At 39.5% G+C, this 9,355-nt stretch overlaps 1 protein-coding gene across 3 annotated transcripts in view; it reads left to right on the top strand.

Annotated features, from left to right (window-relative positions):
• The window catches only part of LOC116518470 (putative lysosomal acid lipase/cholesteryl ester hydrolase), a 96,449-nt gene that overhangs the window by 48,764 nt on the left and 38,330 nt on the right, over window positions 1-9,355 (top strand). The gene's annotated exons all lie outside the window — the stretch shown is intronic.

Below are 9,355 nucleotides of genomic sequence, written 5' to 3'. Positions count from 1 at the left end.
AAAGTAGAGAAGGGAGGGAGGGAGAAAGGAAAAGGAAAGGAAAGGAAAGGAAGATGGAAGGGAGAGAAAAGGAAGGAGAGAGGGTAGGAAGGGAAAGAGGAAGAGCAGGAGCAAAGGAGAGGTAAGGGAAGAAGGAAAGGGAAGGAGAGGAGGAAGGAGGAAAGTAGAGAAGGGAGGGAGGGAGAAAGGAAAGGGAAAGGAAAGGAGGATGGAAGGGAGAGAAGAGGAAGGAGAGAGGGTAGGAAGGGAAAGAGGAAGAGCAGGAGCAAAGGAGAGGTAAGGGAAGAAGGAAGGGGAAGGTGAGGAGGAAGGAGGAAAGTAGAGAAGGGAGGGAGGGAGAAAGGAAAGGGAAAGGAAAGGAAGATGGAAGGGAGAGAAAAGGAAGGAGAGAGGGTAGGAAGGGAAAGAGGAAGAGCAGGAGCAAAGGAGAGGTAAGGGAAGAAGGAAGGGGAAGGAGAGGAGGAAGGAAGAAAGGAGAGAAGGGAGAGAGGGTGAAAAGAAAGAGGTAAGGAGAGTAGGATGGAAAGGAGAGAAAGAGGAGGAGAGAGGGTAGGAAGGGAAAGAGGAAGAGCAGGAGCAAAGGAGAGGTAAGGGAAGAAGGAAGGGGAAGGAGAGGAGGAAGGAAGGAAGTAGAGAAGGGAGAGAGGGTGGAAAGAAAGAGGTAAGGAGAGGAGGATGGAAAGGAGAGAAAGAGGAGAGAGGGTAGGAATGGGAAGAGGAAGAGCAGGAGAAAGGCACAGGAAGAAGGAAGGGAAAGGAGAGGAGGAAGGAAGAAAGTAGAGAAGGGAGGGAGGGAGAAAAGAAAGGGAAAATAAGGTGGTGTTACAACAGGAGGAAGGGATGGTAAACAAAGCAACCCAAACTGTATACTATAACCTATTAAATGAAATAATAAATGTATAAGAATGATAAACATTAAAACACCTGTAACCAAACGACATGCTGTATGTGATGATGGGGTTTGTGTGTGTGTGTGTGTGTGTGTGTGTGTTTTCATTGTTGTGTGCATGTGTTGTCTATGTAATAAAAATAAAAATAAATAAAAAAACCTCTTCCTTGATTTCCTACAACGTTGCCCGTCCTCATAGCACAAATACACCACCAATCAGCCTGACATTTTACATATTTCCTCTGAAAAGACAAAACTGCCCCCAGATTATCTGAGGAAACAATCTCCTATCGGGCCCTTTGCAAGGAGTGGTATACAGATAAAGACCGTTAATTCCTCTCCTCCATACCTTTACTATAGTTCTTTCTTTTCAGATTTTTATTGTATTATTTTTTCTGCAGTTTCTACTTTTATTTTTTATTTTCGTATTATTTTATCACCACCATCACCTCCCAAAGAAAAATCCTCAGCCTTGAGCAAATTTTAACACCTGGATCAACACCGCCTCAGGTCACTTTGGCACAGAATAAAAAGACAAGGTTTCAACTGAGTACCCAGAGCTGCCATCTTGACTTATTTCTTTAATCCCCTCCTGAGAACACCGCTGGCCTTCCATATGTATTGAATCACAAGCCCCATCATCCCCAGCCAGCATTAATAACCGTATCTGCCCGCTTCCAATAAATAACCTACTGCATAAATATAATGTAAGTCTAATTTCATGGAAGTGGGAGACATGTCATACTTACCAACAAAAAAAACAAAACAATGGTAATATTTGTTTAAAGAAGGAGAAATGGAAAGAAGACAGAGGGAATAACCCCCTTTCTTTAGAAGTTCTTCAAAGTGTTGTAGCCTTGTAAGTCCTCGGACTTACGAATGACTGCTTGGCGGCAGCCAGGCGTGTCTTAGCCAATCAGACGCGCCTGCCGGTTGCCGGGCTGTCATACGCGAGTCTATTGGTTGAACTATTTGACAGCCGAGTATAAAAGGCTGTCAGACGAAGGAGAGGGGCCGGTCTACTCACAGTTGATGTTCTATTCGTTCTTGTTTGAATAAACGGTTCAAGGTTACCTCAGACGCCTCCTCGTATTTTCTACCGCCGATTTAACACAAAATAACTGAAGGGTGTGTGTGTGTGTGTTAATGTTTCTCCCACAAAAGACATGAAAACAGTTTTAACTAGAGAAGGAAGCTTCTGTTTGGCAATACACATTTACTTCATGTGCTTCAAACGCCTTAATCTCTCGCCAGCATCATTATTCTGGCTTATAATTATTCAAAATGCTTTCACAAACGGCAGGAGCGATTGACTGTACATTACCCACTGATCCTATCATTAAGTAGTTAAAATTCCTGGCAATATTACACCATATTTACAAAACCACTCACAAAGGTGTGGTGTTTTTGGTTTTTTTTAACAGCCTCAGCTGAAATGTACTGTACATTTTGATTTTTAAGAAAAGGCTTGGCCCAAATTGTGGATAGCTAACATCCCTCAAGTGATTACTGCGATATTTTACACATCTGTGGGCCTCACTAGTCTAGATATATGAAATATACTAGACTAGATATATGAAATATATTAATCTAGATATATGAAATATACTCGACTATATATATGTGAAATATACTAGACTAGATATATGAAATATATTAATCTAGATATATGAAATATACTCGACTATATATATGTGAAATATACTAGACTAGATATATGAAATATACTAGTCTAGAATATGAAATATACTCGACTAGATATATGAAATATATTAGTCTAGATATATGAAATATACTCGACTATATATATGTGAAATATACTAGTCTAGATATATGAAATATACTAGTCTAGATATATGAAATATACTAGTCTAGATATATGAAATATACTAGTCTAGATATATGAAATATACTAATCTAGATATATGAAATATACTAGTCTAGATATATGAAATATACTAATCTAGATATGTGAAATATACTAGTCTAGATATGTGAAATATACTAGTCTAGATATGTGAAATATACTAGGCTAGATATGTGAAATATACTAGTCTAGATATATGAAATATACTAGTCTAGATATATGAAATATACTAGTCTAGATATATGAAATATACTAGTCTAGATATATGAAATATACTAGTCTAGATATATGAAATATACTAATCTAGATATATGAAATATACTAGTCTAGATATATGAAATATACTAATCTAGATATGTGAAATATACTAGTCTAGATATGTGAAATATACTAGTCTAGATATGTGAAATATACTAGTCTAGATATGTGAAATATACTAGTCTAGATATGTGAAATATACTAGTCTAGATATGTGAAATATACTAGTCTAGATATGTGAAATATACTAGTCTAGATATGTGAAATATACTAGTCTAGATATGTGAAATATACTAGTCTAGATATGTGAAATATACTAGTCTAGATATATGAAATATACTAGTCTAGATATGTGAAATATACTAGTCTAGATATGTGAAATATACTAGTCTAGATATATGAAATATACTAGGCTAGATATGTGAAATATACTAGGCTAGATATGTGAAATATACTAGGCTAGATATGTGAAATATACTAGTCTAGATATATGAAATATACTAGGCTAGATATGTGAAATATACTAGGCTAGATATGTGAAATATACTAGGCTAGATATGTGAAATATACTAGTCTAGATATGTGAAATATACTAGTCTAGATATGTGAAATATACTAGTCTAGATATGTGAAATATACTAGTCTAGATATGTGAAATATACTAGTCTAGATATGTGAAATATACTAGTCTAGATATATGAAATATACTAGCTAGATATGTGAAATATACTAGGCTAGATATGTGAAATATACTAGGCTAGATATGTGAAATATACTAGTCTAGATATATGAAATATACTAGTCTAGATATGTGAAATATACTAGGCTAGATATGTGAAATATACTAGTCTAGATATGTGAAATATACTAGTCTAGATATGTGAAATATACTAGTCTAGATATGTGAAATATACTAGTCTAGATATGTGAAATATACTAGTCTAGATATGTGAAATATACTAGTCTAGATATGTGAAATATACTAGTCTAGATATGTGAAATATACTAGTCTAGATATATGAAATATACTAGTCTAGATATGTGAAATATACTAGGCTAGATATGTGAAATATACTAGGCTAGATATGTGAAATATACTAGTCTAGATATATGAAATATACTAGTCTAGATATGTGAAATATACTAGGCTAGATATGTGAAATATACTAGTCTAGATATGTGAAATATACTAGTCTAGATATATGAAATATACTAGTCTAGATATATGAAATATACTAGTCTAGATATGTGAAATATACTAGGCTAGATATGTGAAATATACTAGTCTAGATATATGAAATATACTAGTCTAGATATGTGAAATATACTAGGCTAGATATGTGAAATATACTAGGCTAGATATGTGAAATATACTAGTCTAGATATATGAAATATACTAGTCTAGATATGTGAAATATACTAGGCTAGATATGTGAAATATACTAGGCTAGATATGTGAAATATACTAGTCTAGATATGTGAAATATACTAGTCTAGATATGTGAAATATACTAGTCTAGATATGTGAAATATACTAGTCTAGATATGTGAAATATACTAGTCTAGATATGTGACTCATGACTCCTGAGTCCATTTCAAAGTATTGTGCATAGAAATTTTTAAAATGGCTTGTTTCAATTTATTTTGGATAGAATCTTTTTTTAAATAGTCTAAGACAATTTAAAAAAAGAATCAACACAGAATACCACTATTTTAAAAAATCATATGCACAATAAATAAAATATTATTTTAAAATACATTGAGCCTATACTCCTTACAGTAAATGACTCATCTGGAAACAAGCCAATAGCATTTTTTGTGCTTTCAAATTTACAGATTTTCCAAAATCAGCTTAAATATTTAAAGACCACCCCCCTCAAAGCTATCTTACCAGAGCTTTAAATATCTTCTGGGGAGGCCCTGCTAGTAATCCCATTCATGACAAAGTTAGGGCTTTCTAGTTGGTAACATCTTAATTTGAGGCTTGATTGGAACATTATACAGAAGTTATTGAAAGACAGTAAAATGGACATCAACAATCTCACACCCTGCTCAAAGTTGTGACAGCAAGTTTAAATTTTTGACCTTAACTATCAAGAAAAAAAACAATTTTAAAACTGGCATGTCAGTGACTTCTTAAAAGTCAGGATGCCTGGTCAAGATTAAATTGCTGGTAGATTTCTTATCACTTTCTAAAAAGAGAAAAATTCAGAACATAACAAATAAAAGGTTGTGAATTTCACAGATGAGACAGAAAACCACAAATGGGCAAATATGATCTAGAAAGGCATGACTCTCCCACATTATGGGAATCCCAGAAGCCCTGCAGATGTTCATAATGAAATTATATTTAACTATTTGGGACAGAAAGACAACACAGACTATTTTTTTAAAAAAATTCACCAATATCACACCATAAGATTCTTTATCTTTTCTTTGCAACAATTCCTAATGGCACAAGAAATCTCCATCAATATCTATCCCCAAGAAGAAAACTCTTCTTTCACAGCAAAATAATGTAGAAAAATTACAAACAATAACTCTTTTCAGCTTTATGCACCACCCCAGTAAACACAAATGTTTGATCAGAAAAAATATGTCCAAGATAGGAGCAATAAGCTATACACCATGATTTAGGAGTTTGATTTTTTTCAAAAATAAATGCTAAAATACTAAACTGTATATATGAACATTTAGGTAAATAGTGTTCTGTATACCCTCTCGGAGGCGGCGAGCGATCCCAATCACGAACGGACGCCGCCCGCAGATAACTTCCACGCGGTTCAGGCAGGGGCTTCTGCCGGGCGGCGGGACCCCCGGAAGTGAGAGGCTGCGATCCCGCCGCCCGGCAGAAGCCCCGGCGATCGATTCCAATCACGAACGGATGCCGCCCGCAGATAACCTCCACACGGTTCAGGCAGGGGCTTCTGCCGGGCGGCGGGACCCCTGGAAGTGAGAGGCTGCGATCCCGCCGCCCAGCAGAAGCCCCGGCGATCGATCCCAATCACGAACGGACGCCGCCCGCAGATAACTTCCACACGGTTCAGGCAGGGGCTTCTGCCGGGCGGCGGGACCCCCGGAAGCGAGAGGCTGCGATCCCGCCGCCCAGCAGAAGCCCCGGCGATCGATTCCAATCACGAACGGACGCCGCCCGCAGATAACTTCCACGCGGTTCAGGGGCTTCTGCCGGGCAGCGGGAGCCCCGGAAGCGAGAGGAAATTGTCTGCGGGCGGCTGGCAGCGCCCCAACCTCTCCTCCTGCCGCGGCGAGCGGAAAATTCGATTAGAATTAGATTACTCACCAGTCAGCGCAGCTGCAACCTCTTTCGTCTTTTGGCGAAAGGAAATGGAGACTCGCGCAGGCGTGCTGAAAATTTCCCATCCCAGCCAGCTCACTGATTGGCTGGAGTCCAGGCCATTCCAATCAGTGAGCGGCAGGCTGGGCTGGCTTAAATTTGTAGGAGGTAAAAGGCTAAAAGCACGCTTTTTTGGCGCTCGCCGCTCCCGCCCATCAGCTGCTAGCTTGCTGGGCTGGCTCATCTGGTAGGATAGAGAACAGAACGATGAGCCAGCCCAGCAAGCTAGCAGCTGATGGGCGGGAGCTGCGAGCGCCAAAAAAAGCGTGCCTTTTAAAAAGGCGGGCGGGACGCGGGAAAATGCATTGGAAAGCGGGTGCGTCCCGCCAAAAGCGGGACGTCTGGTCACCTTAAAATATACTCGTCTAGAAATATGAAATATACTAGTCTAGATATATGAAATATACTAATCTAGATATATGAAAAATTACTAAACAACCCATTCTTCCCCATATTGAACCATTTCCTTGTGCCCACCACTTGTAAACAGTAGATGTTGCACAATTGTTTAGGAGGAAATAGAGATGAAGGCTATTTTCCCCAAAGCAAGACACTTAACCCTGACTATTTCAAATACATTCATTTAGCATGGAGTTAGCTTGATTTTTGAGGATAGATTTTTGCAAACTGAACCAGTTTAGATGACATTAAGTCAAAAAACAGCCACAGGCCTAAGTGGGCCCACTGGATAATGTAGCCAGTGGGGCCTGGGAGGAAATGCAGCGGGTCTCCACCTCATGGCCACCTTATTTTTCAGTCACGGATTAATCTTGGCCTTCTTCTGCCGAAAGAAATAGAGAGTATCAAGCTGGAGGCTTTGCTCTTTTGACAGATGGGCACTAGGAAGTGAAGTTTATTTGAGATTTTTAGAGATTGTCTCCTATCTAACTAGGACAGGAGGGACAGTCTGCTTCTCTGCCCACTTTCCAAGCCTTGTCCCCCCCCCCCCAACTAACCCTTGCTGCATCCCAGGGAGGGAAGGCCCATGGAAAATTCTTCTTTTAAGTAGTGTCACAGAAATAATATTAATTAAAATATTAATTTGTTACTCAGCAGCCGTCTGGATTAACCAGGCAACAGTAGGAAAACAACCAGTACTTTTGGGTGCCATTGAAAAACCATAAACATTTGATTGAATGGGATGCTAAAAGGGCCCGGGGGGGGGGGGTGTTGGTTGTTCCTGTTTTTATCTAAATAAGGGCAGCGAAACAGAGATGGGAAATAGGACTCTTCTCTATATAATCGACTTTGAATGATGCAGCTTGGTGATTGGGGATGATAGCAATAGCAATAGCAGTTAGACTTATATACCGCTTCATGGGGCTTTCAGCCCTCCTTAAGCGGTTTACAGAGTCAGCATATTGCCCCCAACAACAATCCGGGTCCTCATTTTACCCACCTCGGAAGGATGGAAGGCTGAGTCAACCCTGAGCCGGTGAGATTTGAACAGCTGAACTGCAGAACTGCAGTCAGCTGAAGTAGCCTGCAGTGCTGCATTTAACCACTGCGCCACCTCGGCTCTGATGAATGCACATCGGTCCAAAATCCCAATTGTTTAATACTCAGAACATGTGTGGGTGTCTCAGAGAGGCTTCAGTACGCAGCACTAATATTAAGGGGAGACGTTTTGGAGAGGACAGTTTATAGACAAAATGGTGAGGGGAAAATAAAATATCCGGAGAAAATTCTGCAATGTGGTTTTCGGGCTTTGTGGAATAAGAGAAAAATGCCTTCCTTTTTTTCAGTGTGGGGGGGGGGTGGAAACAATGGTCTTAGCACCATTTATTTTCCTATGCTATTAAATGTTCAGAGCTGTTTTTGAAATGCTAATAATGGAATGCAAATGTGAAACAGTCTTCAGTTCAAGCCCCTGGGAACCATTAGGGAAGCATACATTGAGAAATGGACTTTGCCATGCCTTCAGCATGGAGTTTGTGTTATACACACACACACACACACACACACACACACACACACACGGTATGTACTGTTGTTGTTCTCCAGCAAGTGTTGAGCTCCACCTAATGGCCAGGGACAAAACTTTCATTGTTTAGAACATTGTTTTTCCTAGGATCTTTGAAACCTTACATCTTGAAAAAGCAGAATCTATTTTGTAACATTCCAGGGTAATAGAAACATCTAGAACAGTGTTTCTCAACCTTGGCGACTTTAAGTCCTGTGGACTTAAAGTCGCCAAGGTTGAGAAACACTGATCTAGAAGAATCCATCTTAGTCTGTGACACATGTTCCGAGGTGGCGCAGTGGTTAAATGCAGCACTGCAGGCTACTTCAATTGACTGCAGTTCTGCAGTTCGGCGGTTCAAATCCCACTAGGCTCAAGGTTGACTCAGCCTTCCATCCTTCCGAGGTGGGTAAAATGAGGACCCGGATTGTTGTTGGGGGCAATATGCTGACTCTGTAAACCGCTTAGAGAGGGCTGAAAGCCCCATGAAGCGGTATATAAGTCTAACTATTGCTATTCTCAACCTTGGCGACTTTAAGTCCTGTGGACTTCAACTCCCAGAATCCCCCAGCCAGATGGCTGGGGGATTCTGGGAGTTGAAGTCCACAGGACTTAAAGTCGCCAAGGTTGAGAAACACTGATCTAGAAGAATCCATCTTAGTCTGTGACACATGTTCTTTTGGAGTCAAAAATCTATATCCCATACATAGCATTGCTGTTTCACTGTTCTGTCGAGCCACGTACACACGGTGATGTATAGTGAGGACAGAACATCTTTCGTTGATTTATTTTAATTTTCTCACTTTTTTTAAAAAAAAATGCTTTTGTTTCCCCTCTTCAGTTTAGCCTTGTTGTTTTGCATTCATCCACTTAGCAGAGTTGATCCTTGTCTAGCTCTTAATTGTAGAAAAGCTTCAGTGGGTCGTATTATGGGTCGTAAATGCAGAATATATTCAATTCTACTGTATTATGCAATGTGAGGATAAATATTGCTACAAAGGGCGAAAACCCTTACAAAGCCCA

Source organism: Thamnophis elegans, chromosome 15, assembly GCF_009769535.1.
Source record: "Thamnophis elegans isolate rThaEle1 chromosome 15, rThaEle1.pri, whole genome shotgun sequence".
Taxonomy (NCBI): domain Eukaryota; kingdom Metazoa; phylum Chordata; class Lepidosauria; order Squamata; family Colubridae; genus Thamnophis; species Thamnophis elegans.
This window is presented reverse-complemented; position numbering and strand designations above follow the sequence as displayed.